Below are 25,901 nucleotides of genomic sequence, written 5' to 3'. Positions count from 1 at the left end.
ACTTATTCAGATAGTTTGGCTGATGAGGGAACTACCAAGATCCTCCCACCTCTGTCCATCCCCCAAGGCTGGATATGCAGGGACTCACCTCTATACCTGGGTTTTACTGTGGGTTCTGAGAGTCTGAACTTGTGCTTGTGTGGCAGGTTCTTTACCAAGTGAGTCATCTTCAAAGCTCCCAGGATGCTTTGTTTTAAGACAACACTGATTAGAATTTTCAAGTTATTAAAGACAAAAGGAACATCAGCAGCCTCCATCTTTACACCTTTTCACCTTCAAAACACAGGTGTGATATAAAATAGCCCAGCTGTGGATGTTCTCAAAGGTCCACCATGCAGAGCCTGTGTTGGAAGTGTTTTCAATAAAAGGCTGGACTGAGGGTGGGAGTATGAAGTAGGCCAAATACATCACAAAATGTGTCTGACCTAGGGCAGAAAGTATACACAGTAACAGCGTGTGCATTGCATGTCGGTTACAGTGTAGCATTAAACTCTACATAGTAACAATGTGTACACTGGAGATTAAATATAGAGACATGAGTATGCATCCAAGCTTTGTACTTGTTAGAGGAAGACCTAGCTATCAATTTAAAGAAAGGATTATACAAATCAAATTCAAGAATACATCAAAAAGATCATTTAGCATAATCAACTTGGCTTTATCCCAGAGATACAGCGATGGTTCAATAAATCAATAAATGTTATAATTTACATAAATGGCCTTAAGAACAGAAATCAGATGGCCATCTCAGTAGACACGAAAAAAGCTTTTGACAAAATTAATGATATTCCTTCATGATTAAAGTTCTGAAGAAACTCGGAAGAGAAAGAACATGTCTCAGCATAAGAAAGGCTAATATGACAAACCTACAGTCACATTATATTAAGTGGAGAAAAGCCTCAGAGTATTGTCACTATAGTCAAGAAGGAAACAGGGATGGCCCCTTCCTCCCTGTTCCGTGAAGCCGAGGTCTCAGCTGAACACCAAGGGATGCACATAAACGGGAGGCGACAGCACAGGAAGACATCGAAGCGTCTCTACGAGCAGGGATGTGATTCTCCACACAGGCCCTAAAGACTCCACAGAAAACCCTTAGAGACAACGGATGCTTTTAGAAAAGAGGCAGAGTGAAGTAATATGCATCGAGCGCAGTGCATATCCTGACAAGCAGGCTGAAAAAGAAAGCAGGGGAACCATCCCAGCTGTAATGGCTTCAAATAAAACAAAACAAAAGCAAAACAAAAACATAAAAGAAAAGGAAAAATCCAACTTGGAATAAACCTAAGGAAGTGAAAGACGTTTTACTTGTTGATATAGCCCAGGTTAAGCACATGAAGATCGACCTGCCCCTCTTCCCAAGTGGTGGACTGAAGGCATGCGCTAGCATACGCAGCCAGAAATGTCAGACTTTTATTTTTTAAAAAATCTTTAAAACACTGGAGAAATTAAGAAAGACAGTAGAAGATGGAAAGAAGATAGATCAGAAGAATTTGTTTTTTCTCCTCCTTTAATTCTTCGAGAATGTCACACAATCTGTTTTGATCATAGTCACGCACCCCAGCTCCTCTCAGAGTTACCCTCTTCCCTTCCTGCCTAACTTTGTGTTGTTTCCCCTCATTAAGTCCAATCTATGTTTCCCATATACTCTTGGATATTTGGCACTCCCCTGTGGTCAACCTGCTGTAAGACTGATCCTCGAAGAACGATACCCCAGACTCAAACTGCACGAAACAGCAAAGAGCATGTCTTCTGCAGAGAACCAGCCAGGTCTGTACCGGCTGCATTTGTGTCAACTTGACACAAGCTGGAGTTATCAGAGAAAGGAGCCTCAGCTGAGGAAATGCCTCCATGAGATCCAGCTGTAAAGCATTTTCTCAACTAGTGATCAAGGGGGGAGGGCACAGCCCATTGTGGGTGGAGCCATCCCTGGTCCAGCCCATTGTGGGTGGAGCCAACCCTGGCCCAGCCCATTGTGGGTGGAGCCATTCCTGGCCCAGCCCATTGTGGGTGGTGCCATCCCTGGGCTGGTAGACCTGGGTTCTATAAGAAAGCAGGCTGAGCAAGCCAGGGGAAGCAAGCCAGTAAGCGACATCCCTCCATGGCCTCTGCATCAGCTCCTGCTTCCTGACCTGCTTGAGTTCCAGTCCTGACTTCCTTTGGTGATGAACAGCAATGTGGAAGTGTAAGCTGAATAAACCCTTCCCTCCCCAACTTGCTTCTTGGTCATGATGTTTGTGCAGGAATAGAAACCGTGACTCAGACACCCCTCTATTGTATTTTGTGTTGTTATTTTGCTTTTGTTTTTTGTTTGTCTGTTGTCTTGCTTTTGAGCTAAGACTTCACTTCGAAGTCTTAGGTGCCCTGAACAAAGCCGGGTGGCCTCAGCGTGACCTCAGCGTGAACAGGAAGCTGCTGAGCACTGGAACCAAAGGTATCCTGTGACCCACAGCTTCCTACTCTCTGAACCTTGACCAGTTGTGCGTCTCTGTGCTGATCACCATTTGCTGCACGAAGGAGCTTTTCTGATAAGGGCTGAGAGATGTGCTAATACAGGTAGAAAAGGAAGTCATTTACACCTCCTCAGTACCATGTCTATTTAGCAGAGTAACAGCAGTGAGTCCTCCGCTAGAGCCTAGGACGTGTCCCTGTAACTGTGCCAAGCATGGCTTTCAACTTGCTCATAGACAAGGGAATGCAAAACACCATCAACTGGGCACTGCTAAACCATCTCAGAAAACGACTGTAGAGGCCCCTTTAAGGCAGAGTGTCTCCCATAGATTCCCAGATGAAGAAGAGCATCCCCTTGGGTGAGCTCCAAGCGATGAAGCTGCAACAGGTGGAGATGCGGTTATCAAACAGACATATTTCTCAGAGACTGACTGGGGAAGCCACGGCCCTCCTGTCTGTAGTCCCTGTTGATCTGTCTGTTGCTGAACTTCCCAGGGCTTCCAGCTTTGTTTTCCCTTTAACATCATGAGAAAAACAACAGTTCACTTTCTAGCTGGTCTCAGGGCCTCAGCTAAAGGGCCTCAGCATTTTAGCTGTTTTGAGGTACTCTCCTCCCTGCCACAGAGTTGAGGGAGCTAGATTATCCCCAGACAAGGGTCCTCAGAGGACAAACATGCTTGGAGGGGTCGGCAGGGGTCAGGGATCAACTCCACCTTCCAGAGTCAGCTTCCCAGTGAACTCAAACAACATACACAGTTTAGTAATAGAATGTACATTATATGCCTCTAAAGGACGGCAGAGGGTGACACATGAGGACCCCTGATGCCCTCTTCTGTCCCCAACACAGTTGTGTGTGACACTATTCCCGGGTACGTGTGAATTGTGTCTATTTACCGTAGATAAGGAGCTAGTGATTGATCAAAGTAAGGATACCACTGAAGTCGAAACTGATTAGCCTGTGAGTTTGCTGGAGTTACTTACAGGAGTGTGGATGAGGGGACACTTAAAAGAAAAAGAAGTCCACGGAACTAGAGCCTTCTGAGAGTAGGCAGCCTCGGCTGAGAAAATGCCTTCACAACATACAGACGTAGTCAAGCCAGTAGGGAATTTTCTTAATTAGTGATTAATGCGGGAGGGCCCTGACCATCGAGGGTGGTACTGCCCCTGGGCTGTGGTCCTGGGCTCTTTAAGAAGCAGCCTAGGGCTGGAGAGATGGCTCAGCCGTTAAAGGCTAGGCTCACAACCAAAAATATAAGAAGCAGCCTAGGCACGCATGAGGAACAAGCCAGTGAACAGCATCTGCCCCTGGGCAGCAGCTCCAGCACCTCCAGCCTCCATGTCCCTGTCCTGCTTAAGTTCCTGTCTTGACTTCCTTTTATAATGGGTTATTATGTGGAAGCCTACACTGAATAGCCTTTGATCATGGTGTTTCATCACAGCAGTAGAACCCCTAACTCAGACTGAGGCTGAGAGGCTTACTGCCCTTCTAGAAGGCCTGAGTTTGGGTTCAGGACTCACGGCAGAAGACTCACATTGTCGGTGACTCTGGATCCAGAGAGTCCAGTGTCCTGGCCTCTTGCAGCACCTACAGACATGTGCACATGCACATGATTATACAAATAATTAAAATAAGGTTTTTTTACACAGGGTCTCATTCTGTAGCCCTGGAATTTTCTGTGTAGGCTAGACTTGCCTTGAACTGGCAGAGATACACCTGCTCCTGCCTCCAGAGTTCTAGAACTAAAGGCTTGCTCCACTGTGCCAGCCCTAAAAATGAGGTCAATCTTAAACATAAAAAAAATTACATATACACACGTATGCATATATGTGCATGAGTGTGTTTCTGAGTGCTCTGTGTATGTGCATGTATGTGTGCATGCATGTGTGTGTTTGTGCTAGAGAACAGAGAAGGGGGCCTGTGGTCTAAATGTAACATCAGCACTTTGTTTTTCTCTGCAAACATCTCTTCTTCTTCCTGGTTTGCCATCAGGACCGATGGACACATTTGTTTCAATTGTACCCACTAGGGAAGTTGCTAAGCGGCTGCTCACAGGTGACCCTGGCATAAAGCCAGGCATGCCAGGGGCAGCTCACGCCCAGGTGAAGAGGTTCCCAGTCAGAAGCACTGACCCATCCCTGCTCTGGAATTCAGGGGCACAACTGTGGCTTTTGCTTTTTGTTTGTGTAATGTGGGAAACATGTCACAGCGAGGGGAAAAACATCAGGTCTCCCAAACTTCTCTCTTCTGAATAAAAGTTTAACTATACCACTGAGCAAAGTTTCTCCAGGAAGATTTGCTTTCTCTTACTGTAGGGACAATTGCTGTCCACAGTAGCTGTTCCCACCCTGGAAGCAAATCTGTTGTTTTCTCTGCCGAGCTCGCTCTTAGGTTTTGCCTTGTGAGTAGTGCTGTCCAGGACTGGACAGACCTCTGTCAGTGCCCTGACGGATCCTTCTGGAAGAGGCTGATGTGAAAGGCCCTTGCTCTTTAAGATACTGGACCATCCGGACAGCCCAAAGTACCCTTTGATACTACTGAATTTGGCCCGTATGGGTAAAGGCTCCGAAAATGTTGATAAAAGGAAAGAAAAAGTAATCAGGCCTAAAATTTGAGTCTGCATCTAATGGTCAAGAGACTGGAGGCCCCAGGGAGTTTGGGGATCTGGTGGGGGTGGGTGGGGGCGGGAACATCCTTGTGGAGGAGGTATAGGATGCGGAACAGTCCTAGGGTGGCCTGGAAGGGGAATAAAATCTGGAGTGTAAAAATAAAAAGAAACTGAGTCTGTACCCAAATCTAAGAGAAGGAAGTTTATCTTGAGGTCGGCAGTCCTCAAAGGAAAGGTAGGCACATGACATAGGGGAGGGGAGAGGTTTCCCTGAGAGACAACATGCACCATGTCTGTCTTCTGTCACACTTCCAAACAACCAGGAAGCCCTTACCATTAGGACATGCCATCCCATCATGGACGAAGCTTTGGAAATGGTCTCAGGACTACAGTTCTCACAACTGCAGAGATGGCTCTGCGGTTAAGAGCACTGGCTGTTCTTCCTGAGGTCCCTGGTTAGATTCCTGTCACCCACATGGCGTCCCACAAACATTTGCACTTCCAGCCCCCGAAGACACAATACCCTCTTCCTGCCTCTGTGGCATCAGGTATACACGTGGTGCAGCAACACACACAGGCACGGAACGTCTACACGCAATAGTGTGTAAATGTGTAGTTTTTAAAAGATCACAGCTTCATCTGTTATTGCTTAGCTCCCTCCAAGGTCCAGAAGAAGTATCGGCCGCTACAGCAGAAGAAATGCTCTGAGCTAAGTAGCCTTCCACGGTTGGCCAGCATGACAGCCCAGCCTTGACTGTCGATGTATCTTCACAGGGATGGGGACCTTAGAGCAGAAGCAGCAGCCCAGGTCAGCACAGAAGTGGAGGCTTCCACTTTAAGAACAGGTTGGCTTACAGAGTCCTGTATGGTGGCCTGTAAGCCACATGTGTCCCTAAGAGTGAAAGCAAGGGAGTTCGCCTGGTCTATAAAAGGGAACTGGCCAGGTCAAGTAGCCACACATATGGCACAAGCACAGCCCCCAAGTTCCCAAGAGGAACCTGGGCCCACTAGGGGAGACCTCTACTACTCCCCACAAGGCTAGGGTCAGGAGTTCAAAACCCAGGGGAAATGGGACCAGCTTTCCTGCCGTGTCCAATACACACTGAGGAAGGATTTTCACTTCTCCTCTTGGCAACCTTGAGCACTGTTGAGTGTTGGTTCCTAGAGAGAAAAATCTCTGCACTGTGGCTCAGTTAAAATGGAATGAGGGATGGCTACTTAGTCATCGAGGTCTGTGGTGTTTTAAATATGTTTGACCTAGGGAGTGCCACCAATAGGAGATATAGCCTTGTTAGAGTAGGTGTGGCCTGGTTGGAGGAAGTGTGTCACTGTGGGGGTGGGCAATAAGACCCTCCTCCTAACCACGAGGGAGCCAGTCTTCTAGCAGCCTTTAGATGGAGACGTAGAATCTCGGCTCCCTCTGCACCATGCCTGTCTGATGCCGCCATGTTCCCACCTTGATGGTAATAGACTGAACCTCTGAACCTGTAAGCCTGACCCAATTAAATATTGTCCTTTATAAGATTTACCTTGGTCATGGTGTCTGTTCACAGCAGTAAAACCCTAATTAAGACAGGCTCTTAGTGCCATTGAACCAATAGGTGTAAAGGGTTGGCTGGACTGATTATCTTTGTCACCAAAGGGAAATGTACACAAAGGAAAGTATGTCTCTCTGGTGTGCCTTTTAAATATTCCCATGCCCAGTGGCCATCAAAGAAGCAAAACCCCAAGGGCCGAGTCCTTTGTCCTTTTAGAGTGAAGGCCAAGGGGAATACAAAGTGGATAATAAACAGGAAGGAGATATAGACAGTAAATGTGGGCAACTAAAGAAATGAAGGAGCTGGGGAAATGGCTCAGTGGTTAAGATCACTAGTCTCTTTTCTAGAGGTCCTGAGTTCAGTTCCCAGCTCCCACATGGTGGCTCACAACCACCTATGATGGGATCTGATGCCCTCTTCTGTCATACAGGTGTGCATGCAGATAGAGCACCCATATACATAAAACATATACATAAATAAAGTAATCTATAAAGAAATGAAGAGGGTCTGGAGAGATGGCTCAGTGGTTAAGAGCACTGACTGCTCTTCCGGAGGTCCTGAGTTCAATTCCCAGCAACTACATGATGGCTCACAACCATCTGTAATGGGATCTGATGCCCTCTTCTGGTGTGTCTGAAGACAGGTACAGTGTACTTATATATATAATAAATAAATCTTTTTTAAAAAAGAAATGAAGACATGTCAACACCTGCATGCTTTCTCTTTGCTTATGTGTGTATTCATATGTATGTGTATATGTGTATATATGTATGTATATGTGTGTATACATATATGTGTGTCCGCGAGTGTGTGTGTGCATGTGCGTGCGCATATTCTGTAGTATTATAGGTGAGGAGACCAGAGGCTGATGTCTGCTGTCACTACCCACCTTTTATTTTTTCAGTGTTTTTCAGTGAACATGAAACTCACTGATTCAGCTAAATAGTTGGCCAATGAGCTTCAGGGTTCCAGCTTCAGGGATCTAATGTCACCACTCCATCTAAACATCCTGTCCTTTAGTCTTTATCTAGAATAAAAAGCCTTCATCCACACAAACACTGGAGTGTAAAAGTGACTTTTATTTGCCTGACATAATTGTCTTGTAGGCTACTTGCTGAGTAAGCTCACCCTTTCTAGCTCTTTCTCAGCTATGGCTGGCTGGTTCAAATCAACTATTACAGCCCAAACTCTTCTCCAAGCTGACTGATCCAATCTGGCTTCTCTCAGCTTCTCACTGAACTGCTCTACTTGGCCTCAGACTAACTCTGGAAATTTGTTCTAATCCTGAGTCCTTCTTATTCTCTGCTTTAACTGCCTCTGCTGACCTGCACTGAACTCTGTGAACTCAAGTCTGCACTGACTCCCGACTGCTCTGAATTGAACTGAGCCTAATTGCCTCCTGCTCTGACTGAGTGAACTCAGCTCCGTTGCCCGAATTCAGCTGAACTTCACTTGCCGCACTGACTCCCAACCAACTGACTCCCTCTCCCCATACCCCTCCTAAACAGCTTCCCTTTCCTGTGCTGTTCTTGTGAGAACTGGGTGTATCCTGTCTCTGACTCATTCTGGCAAATCTTTCTGATTCATCCCGTTGTCTGACCCTCAATTAGGTGTCACTTTTTAAAAATGGCAGCTCCCTTCTACTAACTAACTTTACCTTCATTGTTTGGGATTAAAGGTGTGTACTAAGGGCAGGTCAGTATTCCAGTTGAATATTTCCAGAGAAAACTCACATATGAACCTATTCGGTTATATCATAAAAACCTAACAAGTTAATCATCATTTTGATGGAAATGAAATCCTATTGTAAAAAAGGACAGGGCAAAAAGACTTCTCGGTGGGAAGGGTGTCCTGTTGGGATAATGGAAATATCTTGGAAGTAGAGAGAGGCCAGGCCTTTACACATTGTCCACTTTCAAACAGCAGATTATTAGTTTATATCATATTAACTTCAATTTTAAAAATTAAACTGTAGGAGACATGAAGGTCTGTGTGTACTAGAATAACCTAGAATATTAATACACTGGGTTCTTCTTTCAGCAGAAGGCTGGGGGCAGACATGTTTACTAGCCTGGTGACATTTGCTCTCTCTGTGTGGTTAGAGACCCTCCCCTAGGCCCTCATCATAGTTTGGTTTTCCTCAGTCTACAGAACCCATCTTCATGGACTTCACAGTTTTGATGTAGTCCTGTCTGATACGTATTTAGCTTACTTTGTTCCTGAAAGAAATTTACGTATGCGTGTGTACATGAGATTGCGTTAAATATCACCAGAATAAGTTTTCACCACAGTGTGCTGCGCTTGAATAGGTCTAAAAGAAATTACTTGGGTCAGACTTCGGAAACTTGAGCCCAGCTACTGAGTCATGTTGAAACAAACTACCTTTGCCTCCCTCAAATGTCGTTCTCCTGACCATGGAGGTTGCAGAGACCCCAGTGTTAAACAGCCTAATATTACTAATGACCTCAGAGCACATTCACACCCAACACTACATAGTTCAAAATAAAGTATGACCAGTGCCTCGGAAGCCTTTGATGTTCACATTCCGTTTCGCCCTCAGACAAACACCGTTTGGTCTGGCAGCCTCGCCAACATCCTGTGTACTGGAGTCTTAATGCACATAACTAGCTCATCTGCTCCATTTTCACTGCATGAACTCGATTTTTACGACAGTTTGACTTACCAGAGTTTAAGTGTTCTTGTCTTCTCAGACTCAATCCATACTGCCGCAGTCTTGGGAGATGAATCTTAACAGATGTTTGTGCCCCAAGGAAGTCCCGAGTATGTTAGTGCTGTGGGCTGAGGGCTGAGACCCCTGTCTGTCCTGCTCCACTGTGGTACGAGGACATGGTGCCCTCACCATGGGGAATGCAGCAGTGGGGGTGTCAGAAAACAAAACAAAAATCCAGCGCCTGTGTAGGCCCCCAGCACCCACAGGCAGGCAGGTGAGATGGCAGCCTCCAATTCCAGCACTTGTTTGGAAGGCAGAGATGGGTGAGCCCCAGAGCAGGCTGGCTGGCTACACTGTCAAATCAGCAAGCTCTAGGTTCAACAGAGAGACCTTGATTCAACAAATAAGGTGATGGTGATTGGGGAGGTCTCTCCATGTCAAGCCAGCCCTCTGCACACATATGAACGTACTATATATATATATATATATATATATATATATATATATATATGTGTGTGTGTGTGTGTGTGTGTGTGTGTGTGTGCATTCACATGATACACACATGAAATACTTAAAATGAAGGGCTAGAGAGATGGCTCCACAGCTAGAAGCACCCACTATTCTTGCAGCACACCAGGCAGGGTTGAGTTCCCAGCGACCATGTGTCTCCTAACAAACATCCTTAACTCCAGTTCTAGGGGATCTGGGTCCCCCCTGTTCTGGATCTGCAGACATGCTCACAGTGCACACACATGCTTGGAAGTGAAACACATATACAAAATAATGATAATAATTACGTCTTCCAGAAAGAAAACTCTCATATTGTGACAGCAGCTATTCCTTGACAGCTCCACCTGCTTTAGAATAACCGTGGAAACTCCATAGTGCTCTACTCCCAGGAGGAGGGGTTCCTGAGGGGATCCATCCTGCCAGCCCCAGGGAGGTGAGTCTTGTGCCAAGTAAAAAGTCAAGCAAGCAGAACACCAGGGCTCACTGCGTTGTTCTGAGTGCTGACTGCTCTTCCAGAGGTCCTGAGTTCAATTCCCAGCAACCACATGGTGACTCACACCATCTGTAATGGGATCTGATGCCCTCTTCTGGTGTGTCTGAAGACAGCTACAGTGTACTTATATACATTAAATAAATCAATAAAAAATTTTTTAAAAGAAGGTGCATTCTTGGCACATTACCCTCTGGTTTTTGCACCATACATAGTCTGTGTCACTATAATCTAAGGTGACATTTCCAGGAAATGACACAAACTAATAATCTTAGACTATCATTAAGGGGAGAAAACCCCAAAATCAGATCCTAATTCACCATCCATATCTTATGAGGAATTCTAGAACAGCTAGCTAATAAACTTTCTCAAACAAAGAACCAGCTCAGCAGTATTTAAGGGTACCATGGTCCCCCCAAAAACTCTAAACCTGGCATAAAGGAATCTGCAATTATACCATCCCACATGCCCCATAACTACCAATAGCATAGCATCTGCCCAGGCCGTTGGATGGAGGACCCTCCCCAGTGGTGCCTCTGAGAAAACAACAGGCAAGGGAGATCTTCCTGTGTGGCCAGATTTGAGGTGGCCATCTTGGCTGACCTGGGTTGGGGGATGGATGGTTTTGTGCAGGAAATAGGAAGATCTTCTCCCTTGCCTGTTGTTGTGTAAAATTGTTTCTCCATCACCTTTGATTGGTTAATAAAGAGCTGATCAGCCAATTAGCTAGGCAGGAGAGAACAGGGCAGGACTTCTGATTCCAGTCTGGGGGTTGCCATGAGATCCCGATGAGAGAGCAGCCATGACAAGGACAAGGTCAGGTGGTGTAGACGGTAGCCTGGTCAGGTTAAACTAACTCAAAACCTGCCCAGCTTAAATTCGCAGCCTGTTGATAGAAGTACCAGGTTTCTGTGTCATTTATTTGGGAGGTGAAATGGGAGACAGCTGGTACCTGGGAGCAAAGGGGGCATAGAGAATCCCCCAGAATTACGATTTCAGGTGGAGGCACTGGACATTCTTCTAGACAGTGAGAAGACCCACACCAGCGTTTGCAGCTTCTTTTACCATTAAAAAAAATATTAACCCCAATTTTGTATCCTGAGCTGAATAGATTTAAAATTGGACTTTTGAAAAGTTTGATTAGTAAATATCACCATGAACTATTCCACAAACAAGACCTCCGAGCATGTCCACAGCCCTCTGAAGTCTTCTGTTTCTCTGTCTCTTCCTTCCTTCAGCCTGTTTCTAAGCAACCTAGTGATCGGCAGTCTGCATGCACACATTAGCTTCCATTCTCCAGGACTGAATGTAAATGGAATAATACAGTGTGTACTCTGTACCTGGTTTCTTTCGGTCTACATAACTTTTCTGAGACTTTTCTATCCCGTGTACATCTTAGATGTCTTCCCCACCCCCAGGTTATTCTAGTACACACAGACCTTCATGTCTTCTACAGTTTGCTTTGTAAAATTGAAGCTAAATTAATATGATATAAACTAATAGTCTGCTGTTTGAAAATGGACAATGCATGAAGGCCTGGCCTCTCTTCCAAGATATTTCCATCATCCCAACAGGACACCCTTCCCACCGAGAAGTCTTTTGCCTTGTCCTTTTTTGCAATAGGATTTCATTTCCATCAAAATGATGATTAACTTGTTAGGTTTTTATGATATAACTGAATAGGTTCATATGTGAGTTTTCTCTGGAAATATTCAACTGGTTAGATTCAGCAAGAAAAGGCAAATGCGAGGTTGAGGGTGTGCCTCAGAATGGACAAGAAAGGCTGGAGGAGAGGAGGGCATCCGTGAGGGTCATGTGACTTTTCCTAGCGGAAACCCAAGACAAACCTCCAGACGGAGCACTGACAAAGGACCAGAGGAAAGAGTCCATACCACGAACTTGTGAACTGGTAGGTTTAGTGGATTTACTTACAGGAGAGTTAGTGAGGAGTCACAGCATGGGTGACTCAAAGGTAACTGCATCCCCAAAATTAATTCAGAGGAAATAGTTACATAGCAGTCAGTGGTGGCCAGGAAGGAGAAAACCATGAAACCAGGATCTGACTGATAGAAGACAAACCAAGACAGGGAGCTGCACCTCTCAAGGTCAAATAGGTGTGATCCTTCTGAACAAGAGCTAGGATGCTCAAAAATTTCAAAATGTTTAAGGTTTATTTATTTATTTATTATAAGTGCACTGCAGCTGTCATCAGATACCCCATAAGAGGACATCAGATCCCATTACAGATGGTTGTGAGCCACCATGTGGTTGCTGGGAATTGAACTCAGGACCTCTGGAAGAGCAGTCAGTGCTCCTAACCACTGAGCCATCTCTCCAGCCTACTCAAAGATTTCAGAAAACAGAATAGGAGCTTGAAGGGCAGGAGACAGGAAGCTGGTAAATTCTGTGAAGGGAAAGAAAGAAGAAAATCCATTCAAGAGAAAGGCATGAAGATGAATCTCCATCGGGTATGAGATTTATTAAGAGATTGTTCGAATTACAGACAGTACAGTGTGACAGGGACAAGAGGCCTCAGCAGACAAGCCAGGGGCCTCCTCCTCCCAAGAGCTTCTGAGGCGTGGAGGGAGCTATCGACATTCTGTTGGGATAATGGATGTATCTTTGAATGAGGTAGAGGTCACAGTTGCACAAAATGTGGCTGAAGCAACAGAAAGATTATGTTACCCAAGTCTTTTGTTTTTATTAACTTTTTCAGTTACAAAGATAGTAACATCATCATTCTTACCAGGCCTTTTAAGATTTTGTTTTGACACTGAAAAGTGCTTTGGAATTATAAGTGGGGATGCACACCTTTAATCCCAGCACTCAGGAGGCAGAGGCAGAAGCATCTTTATTGAAGTCAAGTACAAACTGGTTTACATAGTAAGTTTCAGGATAGGGAAGGCTACACAGTGAAACCCTGTGGGGTTTTTGTTGTTGCTTTCGTGCATTGAGAATCACATATGTAGTAGAGTAACTGAACCAAAACATATGACAAACATGCAAATCTCATGGATAACAAAGCAACCCAATTAAAATAAAGGATTTGAATAAATGGGGAGGCATCATTACTCATTAGGAAAATGCAAACTAAAACCGTTGTGTGCCGATTCCTGGAGAGACATGAAATCTATTCACTCGAGGTAGGTCACCAACTATAGACACAAATTCCTCCACAGAAGAACAAATAGAACCAGTGAGTCATCGGAGCATGGTGATGGGTCAGTTACGCAAAAGAGCATCGCCACCACAAAGTCCCATTGTCGTGAGGGATGATGCCCTCACAACAGCTGATCAGGAGTCCCTCACCCATTCAGTTAGCTGGCAGTTAACTGTATTTCTGACTGGGTTCGATCGCCAGCGCCGCACAGACTGGGTGTGGTGTTCAAGAAGAAAAATCAATAGTCCAAGGTTATCCTCAGCTATAGAGTGGAACGTAAGGGTGTTTTCTTCAGCCTTTGAAATTTCCTATCAATTGGGTGAAGCCCGGGAGTGGGACAGAATTCAGGTTCAGAAGCTGTGGCGGTAACATCACGGGTGGCTGATGTTTAAAGTAACTGACGTCACCTGAAGCAAATGTGTTTGTGGGACCCTCTCCTCCGTGGGCTGACTCTGGGAAGGCCCCAGAAGTACGTGTCTGTGAACATTCTAATGGGGAGGCTGTCCACTCACCCTTCCAATTTATTAAAGCTCTTTATTCCTCTGCTTGATAACTTAACTCATGAGTCTGAGACTCAGCGGCCCTTGCTTCCCAGGCCTTTTCAGGTCTCTGGGCACTCGGACAACGTAACCACAGGTCACATATCTGGGTAAAATGTACAAAAATAAAACTAAGCCACAAGCTGCAAATGGCGGTGTCTTTTTCTGCCCGGCTTTCCTGTCTCGCTTCCTCTTGTGTTGGTGACGTGGTCTTGGGCGATTTTGCTGAAGGGCTACTCACCCTTCTTGTTGCCATGACCACACTTGGCAGAAACAAGAGAAAGAAGGATTTACTGTGCGCATGCTTCCTCAGGTGTCGATCAATCCTGACAGCGAGGGGCTAGTGAGATACAGCAGCTCCCGCTGTGGCAGGACGGAGGAATGCAGGAAGGAACCAGAGCAAGAAAGCGCCCCAAGGACACTGTGGTGGTTTGAACATGCTTGGCCCATGGGATGTTGAGCTATTAGGAGGCGTTGAAGTAGGTTTGGACTTTTTTGAGGAAGTGAGTCACCATGGGGTGGGTTTTGAGGTCCTATGTTCAAGCTCTTCCCGGTGCGGATGAGAGTCTCTTCCCAGCTGCCTAGGAAGAGAGTCCTCTCTCCTGGCTACCTTTAGATAATGATGTAGAACTCTGGACTCCTCCAGCACCACATCTACCTTCACGATGCCATGTTTCCTGCCATGATGATGATGGACTGAACCACTGAAACTGTAAGCCAGCCCCAGCTAAATGTTGTCCTTTGTAAGAGTTGCCTTGGTCATGGTATCTGTTCACAGTAATGAAACCCAAAGATAGACATGCCCACAGGGATTCTGCTCCTCTGGCTGAACCTCACTCCTGCCTCTACCATTCTCTCTCTCTCTCTCTCTCTCTCTCTCTCTCTCTCTCTCTCTCTCTCTCTCTCTCCTTCCTTTCTTTCTCTTTTATTATTTTTTTCTTATTTGTATGAGTATGTTGTAGCTGTCTTCAGACACACCAGAAGAGGGCACCAGATATCATTACAGATTATCATGTGTTTGCTGGGAATGTGGTGCTGATTTGGGAAGATGTGGGATTTTTGGCAGACTGGGTCAGCCTGGGAGAAGTGGACGGGGCTTTGAGGTCCATTACCCATCTGTGCTTTCTGTCCAGTTTCCACTTTTTGTTCCCCAAGATTCGAGAAGCTTCGGAATCCCAATCCCACACCCGCTCTGCCGTGGAGCTGTCGGCGCCTGGCCCTTCCTGCCACGGCGGACTGTGTCCCTTCCAACTGCGCACCAGCTACACCTTTCCTCCCATCAGAATGACAGGAACAGCGCTGTTTCCCACTCTTGAGACTCCAGTGATGGCAACCCTCAGTGACATAACTTGTAAGATTGAAAACATCTCCGTCTGGGCAAAAGCTAAGGACGGAATACAATTATTTAAGCACAAGGGACAGGGACCTGCTAGTCTTGGTGGTGTTTCTGGCCATGTCCATAGGAGATCCATGGGGGTCTTACCCCCACTGGGCAGCCCTCTCTGAGCAGAGTATCTTGGATACATGGGGAAAGAGTGTTAGGGTGTCCCACAATGCCGCTGTTGGCTGTCAGCCATGCAGCAAAGAGCCAAAAATGAACCCACCCATGAGGGTTAGAAACCACATGTCTGTGATAAATTCCAAGTAGAAATAAATGTTCACAAAAGTTAATAGTCTCACATATTCTCATTTATAGTCTCACATAGTCTCATGCATACATGTGCATTCTCACACATGCACACACATATACATATATATGTATATGTAATCTATATTATATGGATATATTTCAGGAAACCATAACTAAGGGAACCCTTATGATAGCTAATCTTGATCATCCCTGTTATTGGATTAACAAAAAATACATAATTAGCAAATATGCCTGTGGGCTTGTCTGTGAGGGCATATCTAGGGGCAGTTAGAACATAAGCGCTCTGACCAAAACCATGGATTAACTCCTTGATGGATTCCTAACATGGCAACATTCTTAGAAAATGGTAGAGGCGGGGCTGGAAAGATGGCTCAGTGGTTAAGAGCACTGGCTGCTCTTCCTGAGTTCAAATCCCAGCAACCACATGGTGGCTCACAACCATCTGTAATGAGATCTGATTACCTCTTTGGTGTGTCTGAAGACAGCTACAGTGTACTTAAAGAATATACCCTGGAAAGTTTATATGCCCTATCTGTGGGCCAGAACACAGTAAGGTAGGCGTCAAAGTGCCGGAGAGGCTGGGAAACACCCCCATCATCACATGATCAGCTAAAAACTGAAGATTCTGTTTAAAGAAGTCGGAGTGGGGGAGGGGAGACAATGACAGCAGCGGCGACAAGTATTAGAAGACCTGTGGCAATCTCTGACACAGCACCTAAATGTCATTATGCCCCTTGCTCTCTGAGTACTAGAGAGCAAGGTCAAAGGTGATCTTGTGTCCTCCAAAGACTCTGTGTTGAAAGGTCTGATCTGCAGTTGCGGTCTCTATGGAAACTTGAGAGGGTGGGACCTAGCTGGAGGAAGCGGCCCCTGGAAGAGCATCACTGAAGGACAGACACACTGGGACCAGAGCATTCTGTGTGCGCTTCCTGGCTGCCGTGACGCTGCTCCATCACCCCGCTCTCTGAGGTGAAGCCGCTCTGTCACGCGCTCCGCAGCCACGGACCAAAACTGAACTAGTCAAACCTTTCTGACTTTTCAGTGTCTCCCTTGGGTGTTTTATCGCAATGATGGAAAGCTCACACATTTCCAACCATTAGAGAAGGTAAGTGTGCCTACGCGGGAGGAAGGTAAGATTCCTCACAAATCCCAGAGTTTTTCTTCTCTCAAACCACTTTTCAGGACCAGGGGTGCGGCTCGGTTGGTAGAGTGCTTGCCTAGAATGCAGGAAGTCCCGGGTTCAACCCCCCAGTACCAGTATGATTTATAAAGCTGTAATCCCAGCACTTGGCAGTGAAACCGGAAGAATCAGGAGTTCAAGGTCATCCTCAGCTACACAGTAAAACTGAGGTTAACCTGGAACGTGAGACCCTGTCTCAAAACAAAACAAAATTTCAATTACTCAGCAGTGTCTTGAGAACTACGAAATCACATCTTTCCGGGAACTGCTGTTGCGAGTCGCAGGCTTGTTAGCTTTTCCTTCCGCAAGCTGAGGCCACTGGGAAAGACCCTCAGCATCTGATGCTCCTGACCCTTGCTTGTAGGCATCTCTGTTTCTTCTCTCTCTCCCTGACCCAAACCAGCCTGCTTTGCTGGCGCACTTACTAAAACTCTCTTGCATAACACCTTGCTTTGGCTTCTCCCCATCACCAGGATGGAGAGGCCTTCTTAGTTTACCACCGAAGCCCCTCCCCCACTCGGAAGCTCCTCCCATCTCTAGTTTACCACCGAAGCCCCTCCCCCACTCGGGACCCTTCTCTAGTTTGGGACGGAAGCCCCTCCCATGCTCCCCGCTTTCTTGAATTCCACCTATCACTCACTACGCTTTGACCAGGCTGTCTTTACGTATGCCATCTTCCTCCACTTGGAATATCTCCATTTTTTAATCAAAATTCTCTTTTTTGTCTCGGGGAGGGGGCAAAACAAGCCAGTAAACATTTATGTTTGTCCTTTCACAAGACAAAGAGAGGTGATGCCGTCCCCTCTTGTCCTGTGCTGCTGTGCTTCGGGTTTCTTTGTATGCTGTTCTGTTGTGATCTCTCCCCATAAGGCTCTTGTCCCAAGGAATCTGTGAGTTCCTCAGAGCGAAAAGCCCCCTGCCTCATCCAACCACCTGCATACCCAGGATCTGCCCAGGGCTTCACGGGAACCAGCACAAGGGTGGCCATATTTAATAGTGATAGGAATGAAGACTTTCTTTCAAAAGCCACTGAGCCATAATTGCTTTTCTTAACCAAACTGAACCAAACAACTAAATCCCTACTACAGCCAGCACACCAAGTGCTTAACACACACACACACACACACACACACACACACACACACACACACACGACACACCCTTATCCACTCACAGAGTCAAGACACCATCAAAACTGGTCTGGGGAGAGATGGGAGTGGTTCTGTCTCTAGAACTAGCTGGGGAGGTTTCTGGAACACTAATGCATTCTGAGCCATCACGTACATTTTTTTTTTCAAGAATAAGTATCACATTGACTTGCATGTGGGTACTGAGGATTAAACCTAGGCCTTGCCTGTACCAGGAAAGTGTTCTGACAGTTAAGCTTCATCCTTAGCCAGCAAGTCATCTTTAGAGTCCCAAAGAAAATAGTTTGCTCTGAGCTGAATAATGAGTTGTGCTTTAGAAACACAATTCAAGATATCCAGAACATCCTCAGATAGACAGCCAGCCAGAGGCGGAGAAATCTCTTCCTTGGAGTCTTGTTAAACCCATGGTTCTGGCTCCTTTTATATCAACTTGACACAAAGTAGAGTTGTCGGAAAGGAGGGAACCTCAATTGAGGAAATGCCTTTGTAAGATCCAGCTGTAAGGCATTTTCTTAATTATCAATTGACGGGGGAGGGCCCAGCCCATTGTGTGTGGTGCCATCCCTAGGCTAGTGGTCTTGACTTCTGTAAGAAAGCAGGCTGAACAAAGCCATGGGGATCAAGCCAGCAAGTAGCATCCCTCCATGGCCTCTGCATCAGCCCCTGTCTGTAAGTTCCTTCCCTGTTCCTGTCCTGACTCCCATCGACAATGAATAACAAGATGAAAGTCTCAGCTGAATAAACCCTTTCCTTTCCAACTTGCTTTCTGGTCATGGTGTTTTGTTGCAGCAATAGAAACCCTAAGACACCCGGGAAATCTTTACAAGTTGCAGGTATTATCACATTCATTGACGTGGTAGAGGCTAGATGTTGGAAGGAGAGTTTGACCTAGTATTCCCTGAAGTCAGAGCAGAGCTTTTGGGAGGTAGCCCTCTCCTTCTGGGTCCCAGAGATTTAACTCAGGCCATCAGACTTGGTGGCAGGTGCTTTCACCTGAGGCACTTGGCAGCCCAACTTTGTTTGATCATTGCAACATTGTATCTCTCCATTATCACAATGCCCCAGTCAACTGGGTCAGATGGTTTTCCGGCTTCTGAATGCAGAAGTATCCTTTTACAGAACATCCCTTCATCCAAACTTGCTTTTAAGGCATTCTCTGAGGCTGGATCTTCACCCAGAGCAGAAGCTAAGAAGTTAATTTAGGATCTCTTTTATGAATGTATCCCACCTACACCCAAAGCCACCACCATGTCCTGCTTTTTAAAGACAGTGCCTGCTCTTTAAGACGCCAGATCCCTCAGTCTGGAGGGATCAGGATCCTCTTAGCTCTCAGGGGGCTGAAGAGTTAAGAAACCACTGTGCTGTGGCCTAACAGTAGTCACTGTTTTGGCCCTAATCAACACCTAGCTTCTCCAAGGTCTTTGTCACTTAAGCTATGCCAAACTAAATCACATGATGTGAGATTTCCTGCCAATGTGAAATTGATGCCAACAGGTATGAACCCATCCATCCGATGCTGGGGACCCTTCCGGCCCATCCATTCGATGCTGGGGACCCTTCCGGCCCATCCATCTGATGCTGGGGACCCTTCCGGCCCATCCATCCGATGCTGGGGTCCCTTCCGGCCCATCCATCTGATGCTGGGGACCTTTACCAGTGCCTTCAATTTGGGGAAGAGAAGGAAAAACTAACAAGCCTCCATAGTCATCAAAGTTTGGTATTTCCCTTTTCCTGGAATTGTTTCTGGTTTGCTCTGGAGACTTCCTGACCTCACCAGCACACCCTTCTCTTGTCTTGCTATCTTTCCCTCCTTCTCTCTCCCAGTGAAGCCCCTCAAGTTTTAAAGAGAAGCCTCTTTCCCTTTAAAAGCCTGCCACTGTACTCTTTCCTGTCTAATTTTCCTCCCACCCATCTCCAGTTCCAACCATGACCTTCAGGCCACTTTCCCTAATAAACCTCTTTCTGAATGGAGTGATGTACCAGGTGACCCCCACCCCTACCCCCGGATGTATAACTGTTGCTTTCTAATTCTTGCTACCATTAGGGTTAGCAGTGTGCTCCCTTTTCTATCTCCTTGAGAGATGCTCACTGGCGACCGTTCTCTTACACACATGCAGGCCTGCTCACTGGCGACCGTTCTCTTACACACATGCAGGCCTGCTCACTGGCGACCGTTCTCTTACACACATGCGGGCCTGCAAGCAACTGGAAACACTGCTGTTCCTGCCCTGCACTGCGTTCAGTGCTTTTGACAGTCAAATGGGAGAGGCGGTCTGCTAAAAAAAAAAAAGAAAAATAAATTCTATTGGCTATGGCCTGAACAGAACACTCTAGAACAAAGCGGAAACAATGAAATAAAACCTCACAAGCTCTAAGTGAAGTCATAATGTTCTGCTCTGAGGGAGCCATGTGAACACCCCGAGTTATGGGTCACACGCTCCTGAGAACATGCGGATGGGCTGAGAGCCTGCCTGAGTTGCTTCCCCATCACCCTTTCTCTGCTCCCCATGTTGGGATGTGATCCTTTGCACAGTGGTGGAGGATAAACACACAGCATAGGCTACAGTGACAGTCACACCAGGTCTGTGGCCAGGGCATCAAGGGGAGAGATGAAATAAATATTTATTGAGTGTGCTACAAGGGTCAGGTGGAACTAGGGGTGCAGTCACCTAGGGCATGAACCTTGTCGTATGTGGTGAAGAGTGAAGAAGCCCCAAAGTGCATGGGCAAGGCCAAGATATGGGCAGCACCCCAACACTTTCGAAGCCTGTGCTGAAGTGGGGATAATCTGGGAAAGGCTCCGCTGTGCTGGACGAAAGGCTTCTGTGGATGGTGTAGGTGACTGAGCAGTAGAATCAGGTTTTGTCCAGTTTTCTTTTTAAAGATAGATAGATTGATTAATTGATTTATGAGTACACTGTAGCTGTCTTCAGACACACCAGAAGAGGGCATTAGATAAAAGGGAGAACATGGCCAGAGGTGGGGGCATCTGGGAGGGCCCAGAGTGGACCTAGTTAGGCTGAGCTGGGCCATGTGGGGAGAGGAGGAGGGGAAGGGAAAGGAGAGAGAAGGGAACAAGGTACAGCAGCCAGGCGAGAAGTACAAAAGGGGTGGGTAAACAAAATGTCTGGGTTGTGTGTTGGGGCGGGGCTCTGCGGAAGGGCAGCACAGCCTCTGGGCTGGAGAGTTTAGGGTAAGGGACCAGGTTTGCCAGGCATACCCTGTAAAAGGTAGGAAGTGAGGTGCTGCAGGATGCTTGATCACATTATGAACCCCAAGATTGTGAACTGGAAAAACCTTGTGTGGCTCGGCCTAGCATACACCTTTAGGGCTGGAGAGATGGCTCAGTGGTTAAGAACACTGCTCTTCCAGAGGTCCTGAGGTCAATTCCCAGTAGCCACATGGTGGCTCACAACCATCTGGAATGGGATCTGATGCCCTCTTCTGTGTCTGAAGACAGCAGCGGTGTACCCACATACATAAAAATAATAAGTCTAGCATATACCTTTAACCCAAAGAGCTTTTTTAAACAGGATCAAATATTGGATAAAGCCAGCTTCACACACACACACACACACACACACACACACACAATCAGCTGACAGAGTGAACATAGGGAAGTAGAAAGGAGAAACATTGAGTTGAAGGGTATTGAAAACAATGTGGAGAAGGAGCTTTTCCTTCTGCGACATGGGTGGTCTAGGAAGATATCTGGTGCTTTCTCTGCCTCTCTGAGCTAGCAGGCTTTCACAACATATGGCTCCTGAGTCTTCATTGATAAAATCAAATGGTCAGAATTTTTTTTTAAAACAACAGTGAAGGATGCTGGGAGAATCTGGTGGACAGGTCCCCTTTGATAAGCACTTTGTCCTGGATTTGCAATTTAACATTTTCCTAATTTGTAAAGCAAAGATTTGGACAGCGCTCTGTAGCATGGCTTCTTGCTTCACGATTCGGTTTTAAAACTGTGTTTGAGGCTAGAAATGTGGTTCAGTGGCGGGATATTTGCTTAGCATGAGGCACGGATCCAGTCTCCAGCACTGGACACAAAACGACTGTCTTCCTCTACCAGCCTCGGATGGAATAATTCTATTCCTTAACAGCATAAAAGTAACAACAGCTTCTCTGCCTCTCAACATCCCTTTATTGGGGATTCTGGTGGCACATGAAGATTGTTCCGTCCCAGCAACCGATACCAATGCTGTGTGCTCATTTTCATATCAGGGCGGACACTGCCAGCAACGCTCAGAACCTGTGGCTCCGCCCAGCTCTTTTCACCCCGCCCCCTGCCCTCAACCACACCCTCTCAGGTGCTGGGACTAGGCTTCCTTTTTCCATGGCCTGATCCACTTGACCATCTTAGCTCTTAGTGGGGTGCTCGTCTCTCCATCTCCCTCCCAGTCTCTCCTCTCGTGGTCCAGTTTAGTCTGCCGGCCGTGTTCAGCTTCTTCTCCCTTGTACCTACAATAAAAATCTTCACACTTTAGGAGTGGTCACGTCCTCCTTTTCTTTCTTTCTTCTTCCTTTCTTTCTTTTTTTTTTTTTTTTAGAAGATTTACTTATTTATGTATGTGAGTACACTGTAGCTGTCTTCAGAAACACCAGAAGAGGGAATCGAATCTCCATTACAGATGATTGTGAGCCACCATGTGATTGTTGGGAATTGACCTCAGGACCTCTGGAAGAGCAGTCAGTGCTCCTAACCACTGAGCCATCTCTCCAGCCCCTTATTTCAAGTTTTAATTCAACCGTGTGTTTGAGTGCATGTGGAAGCAGAGGTCAGCCGTGGGTGCCATTCCTCGGACGCTGTCCACCTGCGGCTTGTTGATCTAAGCTGGCTGGCCAGTGAGTCTCAGCGATCCCCAGTCGGTGACTCCCCAGCCGCGAGGATTACAGCTGCGCACTGCTTTGGTGTTTTTAAACGAATTCCTGTTCGCATGTTTGCACAGAGAGCGCCTCACTAGAGAAGCTGTTGCCTTAACCCCTTCACACTATAATTTGTTTGTTTGTTTAACTGGAAATGCCATAAGGAAAGTCCAGAAAGAAAAAAGCTGGAAAGTATGGCTTATGTTTTGTTGCTCAAGATGGTTGGTAAGATTTTTTTTTTTGCTTAGTTTACAAACCTTTTTCCTAATTGTGTTCAGTGGATGTTTTGAATGATCATTACAAGTTGTACCGGTAGCTTTGGAACCTCTCTCTGAAAGTCAAATCACATGCTATGTCTGCATTGCTCTGACCAAAATACTTACACTTCAAAAGGAGGAATTATGTATTTGGACTCATGGTTTTAGAGGGTTCTCTTCGTCATGGTGGAAGGGCTCAGCAAGACAAAGGAGGGTTTACTCATGAGGCCAGGGAGCAGAGGGAGTGGGTACAGAAAGGGCCGCAGCAAGGCACAGCCAGTGACACTTCCCTCCCAATGTGACCCACTTCTTCCAACCAGGCCCCACCCCTACTTCACACATCCCAACGTCATCAGATTGTGACTCCACCAGGTGACTAATACACCCACTGGGTCAGAGGCCTCACAGACACCTCCACAGGTGTGCTTTGCCAACCAAGCTGACAAGACTAACCATCACACCGCTGTGACGCTCCACTTGTCACCTGTCACCTGTCTCTGTCTGCTCACCAAGCTCTGCTCTCCTAAACAACCGGATCCTCTTTCACTTCAAAACAGGGTACATTTTGGTTTTGTTTTATTTGTTTTCAAGGCAGTGTTTCCTTTGGTTGTCCTAGAACTCGCTCTGTAGAGCAGGCTGGCCTCAAACTCAGATCCACTTACCTCTGCCTTCCAAGCGCTGGGATTACCGGCATCTGCCACCACTGCCCAGGTTCAAACAGAAGTCCTGGTACAGGCTCTTGTTTCCTTGATTATTTTAGGACTTATCGAAAACCTGAATGAAGCAGGATTTATAATTTTAGAAGACACTTACCATGACCTGTGTCATCAGCACTTTGGGACGGTCCTGTTGCCTGTGCAGACACTGGGCATGCTTCTGCTGTTTCTGACAGGACAGGGCTGCTCCTCCCTCAGCTCTTCCTGCCAGCAGCGTGGACTTCCGCACAAACCAACCAGAGGGCCCACCTACCTCTGTATTAGGCTCTTACACTCTAGGCCAATATTCTTTGTCCTGATCACCCCTTGACTAGGCAACAATCAGGGACAATGTTTACAGTCCAAGACTGCTAACATGAATCAGATCAGCAAATCCTAATGTCCCTTGCCCTAGGAAAGCACACAGAAGGGCACAGCAAGCCTTCCTTCATTCCCTCTGCCTCCATGTGCTGGGGGCTGGGACCTTGAGCTGCACACGCGTGAGCAACTTACCACAGACCTCCACCCCCAGCCCTGCACATTACCTTTTCTGGAATGATTCTGTTTTATGGACGGCCACCATTCCCTGATCTTCTGACCTTGCCATGTGCTTTGCTTTCAGCATGCCCCAGCAGCCCTGTTAGAAACTAGATCCCCAAAGTGTGGGTGCCACAGGTAAAACCTAATTGGGGTATCTACAACTGTGGACGGATCAATGCTGTTTTGGCAATGGACATGCCTTTCTACCCTCCCAAGGCAGTAAAGAATAAACCTGTTTTGTTTTGTTTTTTCAAATGACAAATCATCAGATGCACATCCATGATTGTTCTTCCTGGAATACACTGTGCAAATCAGATCCCTGTGTGAACCTTTTGATGCTTTCATCTCTAGTTGCTCTCTTGTAATTAGAACTTTGCGATTCGTTTTAGCTCCAGATGCTCAGTGTATTAAACATTTCCTTAGATTACTCCTAGTCTTCTTAATAATATCCCGCCATTTGTAGATTAAATGGGCAGAACTTCAGTAGCCTAGCAGCCTCTGCTAATCAGTGTTCTTAACAAGAGAGTTAGAGAGTGGTCTATTCTACAGATGTCTTCCCTGGTATTCTTCTTCCTCAAGTCTAGAGAGACACTGTCACTTGATATGACAGTGACTAAATGCTGGATCTTTTTCAGTAAGTTACCAGTTAACACACTGTTCTGTAAGGACCGGAGCTGGGCCTCTACACCCACTTTTAGGGCTGTAGGTATAGATGTGAAAGTTATTGTTCTTAGGCTGGGGATGTGATTTTGTTGGCACAGGGTTTTCACAAAGCTCTGGGGTTGATTCTCAGTGTGGTAGTACAGACAGGAAGACCCGAAGTTCAGGGCTGTATGTGCAGCAACAATGTGAGACTGAAGCCAGGTCGGATGACACAAGACTGAAAAAAAAAAAAAAAAGCATCATTCTGTAATGCCCACATGCTTTTCTCTAGAGTCTGCCTGTCCTTTGTTTTGTTTTGTATATGAGTGTATCTGTGTGTGTTGATGCACGGAGGACACAGGACAATTTCACACTACTCTGCAGGAGGAATTCCACTTAGCTTCTGAGGCAGGGTCTTGGCTGGGCTGGCTGGATGGTGAGTTCCAGAAATCCATAAAAAATCACCAAGCTTTTTATGTGGGTCTAGGGGTCAAATGCAGGTCCTCATGTGTGTAGCAAGCGGTATACCGACTGAGTCATCTTCTCAGCTCTGTACATTTATTAAGATTATTTTCCTAACTCAAAAAATGTCATTTAAAAAATTATCAGAGAAGAGATCAGTTAATAAGTGAACCTATAATCTCATCCAAGTTAAAATATTTTGGTGTAAATTGCTTCATACTATTTCCTATGCAAGGGGTTCTACTTTTTTTTTTAAAAAAAAAAAACAACTGGATTTTATGTATTGATATTTAACAACTTACATTTTTCATATACTAAGATAACTTGGAAACTGTAGACATATTTATAGATGAATTACAGTTGGCAAAATTCTTTGAGGAAAGGCCATGGTGTGGTAGCTTATGAAACACTGCATAGGTGACTGATAAATTAACTTGTCATCACATATATGGAACTACAGATTAAATTCAACCAATCATGGAACAAGTTTTTCTTTAG

This window comes from Micromys minutus, assembly GCF_963924665.1.
Source record: "Micromys minutus genome assembly, chromosome: 12".
Classification (NCBI taxonomy): domain Eukaryota; kingdom Metazoa; phylum Chordata; class Mammalia; order Rodentia; family Muridae; genus Micromys; species Micromys minutus.
This window is presented reverse-complemented; position numbering follows the sequence as displayed.